The sequence below is a fragment of the Physeter macrocephalus genome, chromosome 7 (assembly GCF_002837175.3).
Source record: "Physeter macrocephalus isolate SW-GA chromosome 7, ASM283717v5, whole genome shotgun sequence".
In the NCBI taxonomy this organism is placed as follows: domain Eukaryota; kingdom Metazoa; phylum Chordata; class Mammalia; order Artiodactyla; family Physeteridae; genus Physeter; species Physeter macrocephalus.
The window spans coordinates 20,266,906-20,282,737 of NC_041220.1; the positions used below are offsets into that span (position 1 = coordinate 20,266,906).

At 39.5% G+C, this 15,832-nt stretch overlaps 1 protein-coding gene across 9 annotated transcripts in view; it reads left to right on the forward strand.

Annotated features, from left to right (window-relative positions):
- The window catches only part of LOC114486557 (uncharacterized), a 71,253-nt gene that overhangs the window by 16,342 nt on the left and 39,079 nt on the right, over positions 1-15,832 (forward strand). The window contains exon 1 of one of the 9 annotated variants that reach the window (XM_055085871.1): positions 12,078-12,135. The exons of the other annotated variants lie outside the window; for them this stretch is intronic. The gene's annotated coding sequence lies outside the window, so the exon portion shown is untranslated. Of the gene's footprint in view, positions 1-12,077; positions 12,136-15,832 lie in introns of those variants that run through there. 9 annotated transcript variants of the gene reach the window in all.

A 15,832-nucleotide genomic window follows, 5' to 3' on the forward strand; every position in this document is an offset into this window, starting at 1 on the left:
GTAAGTAAAAAAAAAAAAAAAAAAAAAGTCCTATGGGCAGGAAATGGAGAAGACCTTGTTCCTTATGACTGGAGCTTGGGAAAGAGTTGAACAAGGGAAAGAGAAGAGGCAAGGCCATTCTTTATATGTAATAGTAAGAGTTTGAATTTATTCTAAGTGCCATGGGAAGAATTTTCCCCAGGGGAGTTTTATAAACATCTCTCTATTTTAATGAGGATGATTTGTAGTTGTTGTAGGTATAGGAGTAGGGAAAACCGTCAGGAGGCCATAGCACAGTGCTGGTCAGAGGTGAAAGCTGCTGGAACCAAGATGGTGGCTGGGCATATGGAGAGAAGGGAGTAGGGTGGGAAATATTTTGGAGGTGGAGCCTACAACTCTTATTGTTGGATTGGACGTGGCAAATGGGAAGAAAGGAAACCAGGATGACTCCTACATTTTTTACCTTAGTCACTGAATGTTTGTGTCATTTTACTGAGATGGGGAAGGACTGAGGCAGGAATCAGTCTTGATAAATGAGGTGAAATTCAAGAATTTTTGTTTGAACTGTGATTTTGAGTTTCTTTTAAATATCCATCTAAAGTCTTAAGGAGGCAATTGTATATGGAGTCAGGAGCTCAGGGGTCACTGATGTTAAACAGAAGCTTCTAGACAGTGAGTTTTGATAACATCATAATAGAAATTTTATGGTTTCAACATTTCTGGTCCAGAGGAGAATCCACTTTTTCAAAAGTATGCCTTGACATTGAAAGTTTCAATTTTTATCAAAACAAGTAGGCTGTAATTCCCACCACCACCTCAGGGTGGCAGTAATGTTAATCAGGAAGATCACAGAGGAAGCAAGCTGTGTGCAGTTGGGAAATAAAATGTGCAAATGTGTGTGCACGCGCTGTAAATAAACTTACACCACTCCTGGGAAAAGTAGGTAACAGCAAGGATTGTATATTGGAAGTCAACAAAGCCGCTTAGGAAGACTGCTTAAGATATTGCTATTAAAATCTGAACTTTGATAAACCATAATGGAAAAGAATATGAAAAAGAATATGTATTTATATGTGTATAACTGAGTCACTTTGCTGTACAGCAGAAATTAACACAGCATTGTAAATCAACTATATGTCAATAAAATTTTAAAAAAAGAAAAAAATAAAATAAAATGAAATCTGAACTTTGAGCAAATATAGAGACTATGTCTGGTAATACTGATATCCAAATGCACCCCATTCCATAGCAGAGTGGTGTAGAACAGGAACAGACAGCCTTGGCCAGAGGATTAACAGGATGTGACAATGCAAGGTGAAGATAAATTTAGACCAAATCAGAACAGAAACCATTCTCTCAGCTATATCTACCAAAGAATTTTCACCAAATTGTGGTGAGGAGTAACTAGAAATTTACATCAAAATCCCCACCATACATCCTTTGTAATTTTTTGAATGCATTTATGCCTAAATTAACTGTTTAATAAGGTAACTGTATAATAAGATAAATATATATCTAGTTTCGGTTCAATCTTTTTAGACTAATCCATTTTGATTTTCTTATTCACTAAGTCCAAGGTAAAGAGAATCCCCAGATTTTATTAGTGCCCTGCTGGCTGTTACAGTTAAGATTCTGATGGCTCCAAGGTGGACAGAACCAGTTGGTGGAAGCTCTCACATGGTGCTGTCTTAGCCAGGTTAATTCCCTCCCGGATATGCTACAACTAACACCTTAAAACATGAACACAGATAAATTGGCCGTATTTCTTGTCTGAAAGCTAGCAGAGAACAGCCCTAAGCAAGTGGACCTGGCCTAGGTGGATTTTGCACTGAGAAGAGGGGATGTACAAAGGTATAGAGCACTTGTAAAGACAAATGGGCCCAGGAGGGTGGTCTCAGCTTCTGGGAAAGGAGATCTCCACCTCTGCTGCTCGACTCGAATCCATCTATGCTCTAATTGGAGAACCCAACTCTTCCCCCTTTAGACCTTGCCCAAGTCACTAAAATGCTCAGGAAGTCAACCAGAATTATTCACCCTTGTCAGTTAATGTTTACGGCTCACTCACTGTATGCTTGCTGGTCATTTTAATGACGAGGCAACTTGCTATGAACCCTGCTCCTCAGGACTTGGAGAACTAAATGGAGCAAAACAGAGGATTTGGCAAAAATTTGGCACCCAGTGGGCTGGGTATTCTTCTACATTTCCCAGGATATGGAGAACTGCTGGGACAATGACTAAGCCAGAAGCTCATTTTCCAGACAGTTCTACTTGGTTTTCATTATTTTATACCACTAGTTGTGCTCTGCATTATGCCCGTAAACAAATATAAGAAAATATATCATAAAGCCCATGCGACAAAGGAACAAAACTGGAACCCATGTCAGGCCTTATCAAATACATTCGTGAAAGCACGTGGACCCATTTTATGGCACATGTTTGGATATGAATGAGAAAAACACTATTTAAATGATACAGACAGAGAGATACTAAGGTTTGATAGCACATAAAAGCTAAAGGAACGTTACAGGTGATACAGTCAGATGTTCCTTAAATGGTTTTTAAACTGTAGGACATTTTCTTTCACTGAAAGTTTATGCAGAAGCCCAATATATAGAGTAAAGCTTTCCTGTGTGAGGGTGGGGTAAGGGCTTTTCCTTCTTAACCTCCCCTGAAGCACGTCCAGAGAACTGGAGAGGGTCAGCAGGATCATTCTCCAAAACTAGCTTCCTGGCCCACAGGAGCCCTGGGGTGATTAGCCCCAGGTCACATTGTAAATAAGTAATTACAGCTAGAACTCGGTTCTACTGACACCAGGTCCTTTGAATCACATAGTAGGAATCAGTTTTTCCCACCCCCAAATTACATGGAATCAGTGAAGAAAGGACTGTATGCTTATTGCTGTTGCTTTTGTTTAGATCTTTCTCACTTTTGAGAAGGAGTTGAATGGCCAGAAGGAACCACATGCTTTTATAACTTGGCCTTTTCTTCTGGTTTTGGGGGAAAGTCCAGCTTACTTAGCTAAGAACTCGAGTTCTTGCAGTCTGTTCCTAGGTTGTCTATTCGGCCCTATTGACAACTCCACAATTTGCCCATCTGACACGCCAACTTCTCAGCATCCTGTGCTGGCCTCTTCCCTCTCCCTGAACCCCGTGTGTCTTGTCTGGGGCTGACTTTTCTTTTTCAGATGCCCTCCTCCCGTGTCTCTTGTCACTGATATCTTAACATCTCAAATCTCAACCCTTCTCGAAAGCTCAGATGCCCTTCTCAGCTCTCACATCCCTTCCACTAGTTCTCCAGACTAGCACTTATCAGAGATCGCCTCTTATTAGAGTTATTTAGTGCATATGTATCTCCTGCCTTCTCAGTTGTGAACTGCTAAGAGAGCTCTGGAAACATGTCATATTCATAACATCAGGCAAAATGCCTGCCCATCCTAGAGAATTGCACAAAATATATAGAAATGGTCTTTTTGTCTTGTTTTGATTACAAGTGACAATGGAGTTACAAAACGGAGAGTGGAGACAACCCAATTATGGGATTGCTATAAAAAATGAGATTTTGGAATTTTATATTTACAAGTAAATATAGGGATATTCAATATTCAAGGAGTTGAGAACCTATAAAATATGTTACCTGAGGTTTTGAGTATGTAGGACTTGTGTTGGTCAGCCTGTTTCTTCAGTTCTCTATTGAATTCCTCCCAGTTGTTTTTTTTAAATTATTTTTGGAGCATTGCACCTCCAGTTGATTTATAATTTCTTGCTTAGAAAAAATTTTCTCCTTTTTTATTTTAAAAATTGTCTCAAAATTTACTGTTTTTCTGACTTTGTTTTTCTAGGATTTATGAAGGTATTGACAGTTAATTTATTTTATGTATCTAACTATATACATTATAAATTCTATCATCTATTCATGTATCATCTATCTTTCTATCTCTATCAGATAGTCAGGAGCAGGTTTAAAAAGCCGTCGTTTCGGTTCTTGCTTGATTATAGACGTTAGTAGAAGGATAGTCACTCACATTGTTGGGCCTTCTGGAATCATCTTTCAAAATATGTTCGGTTGTGACAAAAAACCAAATGACATTATAATTAAGACCATGAACTTTGGAGTTAGGCTACCCAGGTTTGAATCACAATTTCACTACTTCTCAATTGTGTGAACGAGGGCAAGTTACTTTAACTCTCTGTTTCCTTGACTGTAAAATTGGGATAATAATAGTACTTACCTCCTAGGGTTGCTGTAAAGACTAAATGAGGTAACATTTTAAGTGCTTAGAACAGCACCTGGCACTAGTTATATTATATAAGTGCTAGTTGTTACTATTCTAGAACCCTCTTTTTTATTTCCCCCTCCCACCTCCCTCCCCCTGACATGCTCTTTGGGATGTTCTTGAGCATTAGTTATATGGCTGAGAAGAGCATGAGTAAATATAGGCATATGCACCTCAAAGAACTCTGCCTACACACTTCTCTAGGATAGGTGTTAATGCAGTTGGGAAAGTGCTTGTATCAAGAGTATTGTAAAAGGGTTAATGGCTCTGCTCATAACTGGGAGTAGAATATGTGGTGAAGTGATTAGAAATGCAGTCACCGCATTAAGGAAATGTTCAGATAATATAGTATGGGCTTTACCATAGGTAACTTTTGGTGTATTATTAAGGTATGAGCAGAGCTGCATATCTCAAAAAGCCATTCTCAACTGAGAGGTTTGCTGATGTTAAAGAAGTGCAAATGTATACAATTAATGGCGGAATGATGGGGGGGAGCGTTTGCTGACTCAGCCCGATATTGCATTGCATCTGATTGATATTAGTTACAGCTCTTTGGGAAACAACAAGCCTCCTGTATGCCCTTCAGTCTGCATAATAAGACTCAACTTCATGGACGTTTTTCCTGAGTTTTGGGACACTGCGGGTTTCTTTCCCTTACCCTTTTTATATTTCTAAAGTATATGTGTTTAGTAGAGAAAGGCTCCAAGTTGTGCTCACCGTGCTTGATTGGACACGTAGTTTTTCCACTTTGGGTTTTAAATAGATTTGCAGATTTAGGAATCGGCAGAGGTGAAGCTGCTCTATGCCTTCCTGAATGGACTATCTACTGCCCTTAACCAGATAATTCAGCACCCACCAAAACTTTCCAGTTATGTTTTCCATGCTTATTCATAGATATAAGTCCAAATCTATGTTTACTTTTATTTTTAATATTAATATTTACAGAAACAAAATGATGGCTCCTTCATTCATAGGAGCTGTCAAGGCAAGAGAAGAGGAAGAGGAAATGGAATGTATATGTGTAATTTTATATATTTATTTATTTATTGCTCCATAAAATCATGGCTTGACTAAGGAGCCTGGCAAGTAGTCCTAGGGAAAAGTATAGGCTAATGCCAAATACCTAAAGAAAAACCAAAGACCTCACATAAACATTCAGGCATCCTGTCTCCATAATACCAGATAGCCAGATGCTTGAAAATATCTGCATAATGGACTGAATTTTCTAGATTTTATCTGATGTGTGATGTTATTTAGAGGTAAACCTGACTCTAAATGATTAAATTAGTTCTTGGAAGTCTCGAGTGCTGTCTTCTGTGTGAGACCCAAGAAGCGATTGGAAGGTTAGCGGCTGACCTAATAGCATTTAGCACTAGATGGTCTCTACTTAGCTACTTACTTTGGCATGATACCACCTTGAAGAATGGATCTTAGTGATCTACTAAGTTAATTTCATCTCAAAAGATAATCAGTTGTTCCCAGAGAATAATTTGGTAACAGTGCTTCTGGAAATGATATGAAAACACCTGCAGAAATTTGGTTTTGTTTCTAGAAGAAATCAAGGAAAATCTTTGTTGTATTACCTGGAATTACTCTTAAGCGTGACCATGAATGTTTCTTTACCAGTCTGAGCCTGGGTTCCTTCCTAAGTAATCTAGGTATAACCATACCAATTTTGGAGCTGTTATGAGGTTAAACAAGAAAATCTGTGTTAAAATGCCTAGTCCAGGATCTGACACATAATAAGTGTTCAATAAGGTAGCCGGTGGGTGCTATCACATACCTAGGCTATTGACAAAGCTTTGCGGCAGTGTAGGGTAACTGCACTCAATCCTGCCGTAGCTGTGGCATGAGTGTTTAATGCTGTTCTCTCCAATTACTGAGTAAAGTACGTTTTATTTTTAGTAACTAGGACTTGAGGATGCTCCATTTTGCAGAGTCTGAGAATGCTCCACTAAAGGGCTCTCTCCTTGAGAGAGCTCAAGTTAATAGTTGATAGCACTTCTGTTAGTCTCTGCTGCCCAAAGGAATTTCTCTCTCTGCTCCTAGAAGAGGTAAGAGAGACGGATGCAATGTTTTATCAGATTGGGAAATGATTATTGAAGGTAATGCTTACTACTGCATGATTTTTTTTTTTTTTTTTTTTTGCGGTACGCGGGCCTCTCACTGTTGCGGCCTCTCCCGTTGCGGAGCACAGGCTCCGGACGCACAGGCTCAGCGGCCATGGCTCACGGGCCCAGCCGCTCCGCCATGTGGGATCTTCCCGGACCGGGGCACGAACCCGCGTCCCCTGCATCGGCAGGCGGACTCTCAACCACTGCGCCACCAGGGAAGCCCACTACTGCATGATTTGATTTTCAACTTGCCAAGGACTTTGAGGAATTTAAACTTCTAAGTAGTTTCCATGTATTATTTTTTTTTCTATTTAAATTAATGATTGGGGGAGTAAATGCCATCTGTAGATAGGTTACTTGTGCCCGTAGGTACTGCCATGTTTCAGCGACTCTGTTCAGAACATTGGTGGCTATATTGCTAGGAAGCAGACATGAATGAAACGTGTCAGGATGGTTTGAACTATGGACTTCTGAACATTGTTCCCGAGAACCCCAAGATGAGAGTTGGAACTTGAATTCTGAATGTCTTTCCTGTTAGGAGGGGGTGCAGAAAAAGAGGCCTTACTGTCACTCCGGAGACATACTCTCATCACTCTTTCACCACAAAGGGCAGAAGAATAGGATCTTAGCTAGGATCCGGTTTCAAGACAAAAAACTAAACTGCTCATTTTAACAGAGAAAGCTTAGTGAAGAATTGCTAATTTGGTATCAATGAACTAAAAATGCCCCAGATGAACATTAATGTATCACAGAGAGGTGGTCCCTGTCCACAAGGGTGGCTTCATGTGTGTGTGACCCCTGCATTTCCACAAGGTCTTGCATGTGGTTTAATGCTCTGCTGTTGCCATCTTGAAATTCTTAGTAATTTTTGAACAGGGATATAATGTTTTCACTTTTCACTGGAGCTGCAAATTATGTAGTTCCTCCCACCTGCAGGAAGAGGCATGGGGGAACAAAGGGAAGAGGTTGAGATTATCAAACAGAAAATCTTTGAGGTATGGATGCCATGTGGTGCTGGTGTCTCTGAGTCCAGAGAAGGGACCCTGTGAGTCTGGGGCATAGACCTCTGAGAGTGAGTGCTGGCTGCCTGGTGCTGGAATCTTGGAAGGAGCATGTCAAGACTGGTTCTAGAATCTGAGGTGGCACCATGAGGCTGGTTCTGTGAATGTTAGAACTTCAGACTTCCTGCTACGGGAAGGGATTGCTACTGATGGTTTGATGAAGTATTGCTCAGTGATGCTAATAAAGCCAAAGTCCAAGAGGAGCAGGAAACAAGAGATTCAGGAAGCAGACAAAAAGGAGCCAATCCCCTCTCCTTTCCCAGCCTTCCCATCTTCCCCTTGTCTCCTATGGGCAGCGTTTAACAAGCAGCCGGCTGGCAAAGCACCACTGTGGCCTGTAGAGTCCTAGTTCCAGAGTCACAAATGACATCCAGAAAGGTGTACGTGGAGAGAGAGCTTAGTAGCTTTCATGAGCACTAAGAGACTAGGAGAGAAGGACGAAATATCTCGTCTCTGTCCTCCCAGCAGCGTTTGCAGTAGCCCTGCCAGGACCAGTTTAGGCAGACCTTCTGATCATCACATGAACCCTCAGAAGACTCAGCTAACATGACCTTTCCGAGTAGACCTTACAATACTTGTAGCTCCATTTTGCCCCGAGAACTTTATGTGATACATAATTCTGGTTCAGACGGGTGGTGAAATGTTCCAACGCACACATGTTAGAAAAGGGGAGGGAATATCTCACAGAATATGCAGACTATGGACTTTCCCTCTGAGTGCTTCTTGGAGGGAAACGTTTCATATTAAGTAAGCATCAGATGTCAGACTTCTCCCTTTGTCTCTTCTCAAGTTTGGAGTTATATTTGTGCTTGGGTAAAATTTGATAAACATGAAGTTTACATCTAGTACAGTTTTTTAAGAAAATTTTTTACTCAGTTAGGGTAAAGATTATTATTTCATTTTAAGTGAAAAACTTTTACATTGAAGGATTCCAGGTTCCCTATAAAGATGGCCACCCTCCAGATGAGTGGGTGTTCATTTTTCCTTGCCCCATCTCACTGAGCTGTTCCACGCCCCCCAGATTGCTCTGGCAACCAAAGCTGTAGCAATAAGGAGTTCAGCTCTATAGGTCTGGTGGCATGAAAAAAATTAGGTTCTGTGATAGCACTTTATAAGAGTGGCATCCTCACCATACATCCCTTTCCCTATAGCCTTTTTGTTTTAAGCAACATACGTATGTATGAAGGAAAAAGGGTTTCATCATAATGATGACGTCAAGCAAGGTAACTGTATGAATGGAAACTTAAGCTTACCTTCACAAGGCTCGTTTCTCCACCTCTAGAGCTGCCTTCTTAACAACACCTTTGAAAGCCAGATAGGTCTATGGTTGCTTAAGGGCCAGAGGTATAGGGGAGAGAGAGAAAGCCTGGGACAGAATTATTTTGTCAGAGCTGTTTGCAAATGAAGAACAAGTACAGCAATAGTTCATATACTTGTCATCCATCATCCACCCCCGTCTTCATCAAAGAGGAGTGGAAGGCACCTTATAATAGAATGTCAAACCTCTGACTTGAGCAGTTCAGCCAGGTCCAGCTGACATGCTCAGCTTAGAGCTGTCATTAAGGGGACAAGCAGGCAGGCTGACAGGTGAACTTGATACGCTTGATTTCAACATCATTGCTGGATCAAGGGCAGACACAGCAAGGGTGCCGAATTCAGTGAAGTTATTGCTTACAAAATGCCAAAGGTAGGGTCTAAACAAAAATATCTAAGAGAAATCCATCTGTGAAATGCATTTTCTTCATAAAGTGCACAATCTACCACAAAGCACGAAAGAATAAAGCTACCCTTCCTGCTGCTTCACTCGGCTCTCTTTTTCATTTACCAGCGAGGATTCCCAAATTATATAAACATGTAAAGGCTTTGGTGCTCTTCTGGAGAAGGGAAGAAAGAGACCCAGCTGAATCAACTTCCTAAACAACTGCGTTATTTTGCCCTGATGGCTTTAATTAGAGAAAAAATAACTGCATTGAGACCATCTGCATATTAGTAATGTAGAACATATGGCTGGTTTTCAGGATTTTTGAAAAAGAAAATGCATTAATACCAGGCTTCTTTCCGTTCATTTCTCATATTCCAGACTATTTCTTTGAAAAATAATATACTTGAAAAACCTGTTTACTCTTTACACAGGCCAAATGTTCTCATTCCTTTAGGCTTTTAGTGTTGTGTCTGCAACTATTGTATATTTCAGCAACAAATGCTAAAACAGAATATGGTTGTTTATGATGAAGAATGCCCCATAAGTGAGTTCATAACACTTTGTAGATGTGTATTTACATCAACACATTGTCTTTTGATAGGCATAAATTATCAGAGTTTTATTTATGGGAAAGTCTTGCTAGAATTTTCTGAGAGCGTGATGAGGACTCAAGCCAAGATGGGTATGTAGTGTGTGAACAGGGACGTGTGTGTGCTCGTGTGGATGAGGGTGTGTGTATCCTAGACAGGACAGAACAACATACATCTAGTTTTGACCAAGTGAAATAATTAGCAATTGTGAAAACTAAAATGATTACATTCATAGAAATTATTTCAGACTTAATGTTATACTGGTAAGATAATAAATAAATGGAATAATTTTTGAATTTTAAATTTGTAATGAAAGATAAAGCAATCTCTAGTTATAGTAGAAGAAAATGGAAAAGCCATAAAACTTTCAGGTTTTTTGTCGGGCTTTTGGGTAGTCACTGGATCAATAAATCCAATTCCCAGTGTAAGGCAACAAACAAGAAAACAACCAAATCACTAGAATTGGCATAACTATTTTCAAAACAAAGCAGAAAAAGGTGCGAACAGGGGGAAAAAGATTAGGAAAGAAATAAAATTTTGTTCCTCTGAGACCAAGCTGCCATGTTTGTAAAGCAACAGTAAAGAGAAACAAGTGAAATGAAAATTAGATGGCAGAGTCGTGTATGTTGTGAAGAACTGGAGGAAATCCACCTTCTTCCCAGGAGGCTGTGTGTCTGGTGGACATGGTGCATCTTAGTTATTCTTGGTCCTCCAAGTCTCTCTAAGGCCCCCAAGGGCTCAAAGATGCAATTTCTTTCTTCTGTTTTGCCACACTCTTTCGAATTTGGCAAGAGGCCTTAAGAGCTTGCTAGCTCAGATGAAACCACTTGTAACTTGTTGTCCAGTTTGCAGATAAAAAAAACTGGAGGTATTCGGAGAAGGTATTGTCTGTTAAAAAGAAAATACTTCAAGGCAGTAATGGACATTAAAATAAACATACTGTTTGCATCAAAATTATGCCAGAGTCTCTGTTTTGCAAGAGGAAATGATCTGACACTTTCATTTATTAGCGAAGGCATTGGAAATTTCCAGTATTTCACAAAATCTACTGTGATGACTATCAAGTTGGAAATGATCTTGCTTTTATGGACATCGTAAATGAATGACTTCTTTTCAAGCAATTGACTTAATTACAATGAATTTTGTCTTTTTTTCCCTTCTAGTTAGAAGGTCACACCTGTGATTTCACAAGTATCCTGTTTTGAAATAGATTGTATTAACTCAGTTCAATTGCTGTAGCTCTTTGAAATTAGAAAGGATGTCTGTTTTTATCTGTCTTCTGATTGCTAGTAAAGATAAAGATGATACAAAGTTAATCACTTTCATATGGTTTTGAAATTTCCTTCATATTTACTGTCCTTATATCTACCTAAAAATTCCTTTTGCTTTCCTTTTTACTGGGAATATAAAACTTTTTTGCAATGAATTCAGTCTGGTGTTTCTTGTGTATATATTTATCTTGGTTGTAAGCCGTGAAATATAAGTATTCTTTTTGCTCTGGGTCCCAAATTGTTTTATTCATCCTATTCATGACTTTTTTTCTCTGAATTTTATAGTATTTGGAACTCAATTATAGCTGATAAAGTTGTCCCCATTCTTTTTCAGGGGACAGAGTATACTTAGATGTAGCAATGCCATGTTTTAGTAAAATATGGACAATTCAATCAGTGTGACTCTCCAGCTTTCTTTTTTAAAATTTGTTTTGGCTTCATGCCAATCCAGAAGTGAACATGGAAGATCTCCTAATAACTATTTTCCTTTCCTTCCTGACTTGTGATAGAACGTGATATACGTCTTTTGGTTCTGTGCATTTAACAATTCCTCAAAAATCTCAATCGAATCAATTATTCAATATGAAGTGGCTCAAACTTTTGAAATAAGTTTTCCTTTTTCTTTTATTGTGGTAAGATATATGTAACATAAAAGTTACCATTTTAAACCTGCAGTTCAGTGGTATTAATTAGTACATTCCCATAGTTGTGCAATCATTACTACCATTCATCTCCAGAACTTTCTCATCACTCCAAACTGAAACTGTATACCCATTAAACAATAATTCCCCATCTGCCCAGCCCCTGGTAACCATTATTTTACTTTCTATCCCTATGAATTTGACTCTTCTGGGTACGTCATATAAGAGGAATCATAAGGTATTTGTCCTTTAATGTAAATTTTCCCTTTTAAAATGGATTTTACGGCTTTAAGGAGACGGCTTGGACTCCCCAGATTTCTCCTCCACTTACCTTCAGTTTCCAGTTCCGTCACCAGCCCATGGAGTACGGCGGGAGAGCCATGCACACTACCCGTTAGCCCCGGCGAGGCCGTACCTTAATCCACTTCATCAAAGACGTTCATTTTGCATCTTATCACGCTGACAGAATATATCACACTCATATGAAGAATAGTTTTAAGTTATGTAAGTTAAGGAAAGCAAAATATATTGAAATAATGAATTAACTGAAATTATTCCCTCTGTATCTTGTGTGTGTGTGTGTGTGTGTGTGTGTGTGTGTGTACTCAGAAAGGAAATGATTTTGCCTGGTAACATTAATAACTAACCTCCATAAGTCATAGTATAGTTCACAAAGGACTTTTGTGCAGACACTTTCCTATCAAACATGGTTAATGTTTACTAATTAACTTAGTTATGTTTATCCCCACATTTAGATGCTATAATTCAGGCTCAGTGAGACTCACTCCCTCACATTCACGAGGCAAGTGAGTGGTCCTGCTGGGCCCCAGTGCAGTCCCATTGTGTTGACTGCCACCTCCCTAATTTCCCCCCAGTGGCACAGGAAGCCGGTCTGGGCTGCATGGAGTCCCAGTTTGGTGCGCTACTCAGCAGATGCAGTGCTGGCCTTCTTTTAATTTGACCTTTTGCAAGAGACCTTCCCCTGTGCCCAACACTCCGCCACTCACTCTAAGGACCAGACACACCTCCCATGTCTGGCAAAGAGCTTCCCTCAAGCTGCGGTAATTAAGGATCAGGAGCTCTTTTCTCTCACCAGAAGTGGGTCACGTTACAGATAGTGGGGAGAGATAGCGTGGAACTAGTTCGGAGTGGCAGCTGACCAAGTTCTGTTGCTGGCAAGAAACGTGGAAAACGGCCTTATGTTAAAGTCCAACATGAAATTGCAAACGATTAAAATAATAATAAAAAATGCTGCCAACGATGTTTAGGAAAAAACCTTTCAAAATGCAACGAACAACGTGTAAAGCATATTGGTTTACTCTGTGATCTCTCAGCTGTATCTCTGTGCCTGGTCTGTACAGGAAACAGCGAAGACAAGAAGGTATGAAGCAGAAACCTCAGCTCTGTGCTTTCTTGACTCTTGGAGCCTCGCGTTCCCGAGAGTATTGTCAGAGTGGTTTTAAAAATTTTTTTTTAAAAATGTAGCTTGGCAGAGCTGTAGAAGTGTTTTCTTTCTTGAACCCTTGCTGGACAAGTCTGTTGACAGAACCGTGTTCCGCTGGCCCGGCAGAGCTGCCAGGCGGGGAAACATGTCATGCTGAGTGGATTCATCCTTCAGTCCCTCCTCATGCGCTCCTATTTTCCATGGCACTTTGATCCTTTCTCATTTCCACTCCAGATTGATCCCTGTGTATCCTGTGTCAACCGGCACACTTCTATTAGAGAAATATTTTGCTAATAATATCCTAGCTGTTCTGAATTCTCCACAGCCTCTTTCAGCCTACCTGCGTATAACGCGGATCGTTCTAAATCCCGCTGTTTAACCTTGCTAATACAAGCTCCACCGCTTAGCTTTCTGTTCAACCTGTTGATCGAGAGATTCACCAAACATCCTGACTCCAAAGAGTTCACATGTTTGCAAAGAGTTGTTTTTATTGAATGACATTTTATTTTAACAATTTGAAAGGTAATTATTTTAAAAAATCTATAGTGGTCTGCTAATTTGTTAATGTTGCCCAATGTGCTTAGGCGAGTTGAAATCGTTTTTAATAGTTTCAATAGTTTTAAATTATCAAAAGATACTTACCTTCGTGGAATGGCTCAAAAGACTTTCTAACTAGCTGTGCTCCACTGCATGAGTTGCTAGACCTTTCCAGACATGTATTCTGCATCAAAAATAAGGAGTGGAGACTTTCACTTGCCTCTGGGCATTAAAATGCAACAGTTTTATAAATTTATTAGGTAAAAAGAGAACTTGGCCTGTCGCCTGAGGACTCCTAGGAGGTACATTTCAGATGCTCTTGGCTGTGTATTTCTAGAAATCAACTTCCTCATTAGTCCTCTTTCAAGTTGTTTTGAAATTCAGTCTCTGGATTTCTTCTGTCTCCTTTCCACTGCAGTCCAACTCAACTTGTTTATTTCTAGAAGCCAGAAGCTTCTCTATGTGTTTTGAAACCAAGCTCTATCAGCTACTGAGAGCTACATGTGGAATTTCAGTACGGGGATTTCATAAAACAGTAACTGTTAAGGCAGTGAGCTTCTGTCCTTTGTTTTCTTTTTTAGACCATTGAACCATTGTCAGACATGATTTCTGTGTTTTGTTTGAATTGGAGGACTTGGTTTACGTGAATATTTTATTATTATACATTAACTTGATCTGGAGCATGATTTTTTTAAGAGTTCTGTTTGAGTAAGGGTGTTTCTATTATGCCCGAGGCCTCGTTTTTCTATGGAAATGTGCTTTCAAATGTTATAATGGAAGCCTATTGGAAAACAGGATTAAAATGAAAGCATTTCATTCTGAAAGCAACTTTTCAATAATACTACGTCTAAGACCTTGATAAAGTTTTTAGGCTTTTTCTATCTCATGAGGTGGTTTATAAGTTTGAGAGAAAACTCTATATTCCTTAGAGACAGAATACTTCTACATATTTCATGAAGGAAGATGTCCAGACTTTAAATTTGGTAGCTTTGGACTTTAATCTCATCCCGCCCTTAGCTGAATGACCTTAGACAAGTCATTTGGCCTCTTTGAGCCTCAGTTTTTTACCTGTAAATTGAGGGCAGTAGTAATTACTTCCTAAGATTAGAGCTAAATACAATCTAGCCCACAGGACACACTTAAGAAATGGTATGAATAGGATGAATGATTTTCTCTTAAGCTATGAGAGAGTTTTTAGTTCTCCTAGGCTTGGGGTACTATTTATTTGTTTCCTTTGGACTTGAAGTAAGAATTCACTGGGTACAATTGTACAGTTTAACTATCACTTAATAAATTTGGCTTTAAATGATATCTACCAATGGTTTCCTTCATACTTTTTATCACAGCCTCAGCCTTCTTAAAAATTAACTGTCAGCAAAGCAAGTCAATGGTGTAACAGAGGCTTGCTTATTTTTTTTTTTAACCCAAACAATACTACCGGTCTATAATTGGAGTTCCCCTTATATACTTCATTTGCTTCTCTGCTGGTTTTCTGACCTGAATCAAAAATATTTCTCTCTTTTTCTCTCCCTCTCTCCTCCATGTTTTTCTTTTTTCCTCTCATTCACCATGTATTTATTGAGTGTAGTTACTGGCCAGACACTGTTCTAGGTCTTGTGGTAGAGCAGTGAACAAACTAGGAGGCCTCCTTTAAATGAGAAGGTCAGAGAGGGTAGCATTTAGGCTGAGCAATCTTTATAATATAACATTGAATATGACATACAATTCTGATGAAGTTCATCATTTTTCTGAAACATAGAGAAAGTTTGCAACAGGAAGCATAGTACATACATAACGCACATACGTAATCTCTTTTTCTCTCTATCTGTCTCTCTGACTAGATACCTAAACAAATTCTGATGAGTAGGGGCATTTCAGGAAGCCATAGAGAGAAGGGAAATTTAGAGATTATATTCTAGGCTGACGAGGAAAAATGAAGCGCAGAAGGTCTAAATACATGCCTAAGTTGACGGCACCAGAGTTGAATTTAAACCGGGGCTTGTGATTCTTACTTTGGTGTTATTTCTTACAAACTCCACGGCCCCTGAATCCTTCAGAGGTCCACCAAATTTGACTGAGTTGGCAGGAGAGGTAGAAAGCACTTACCATATTCTGGGAGCCATGCTCAGTGTTGCAAGCAAAAGATGATCTCTGATCTCATGGTGTTTATAGTCAAGTGGAGAAAACAAACCATTAAATTAGTCCCGGTGCCTGTTACGT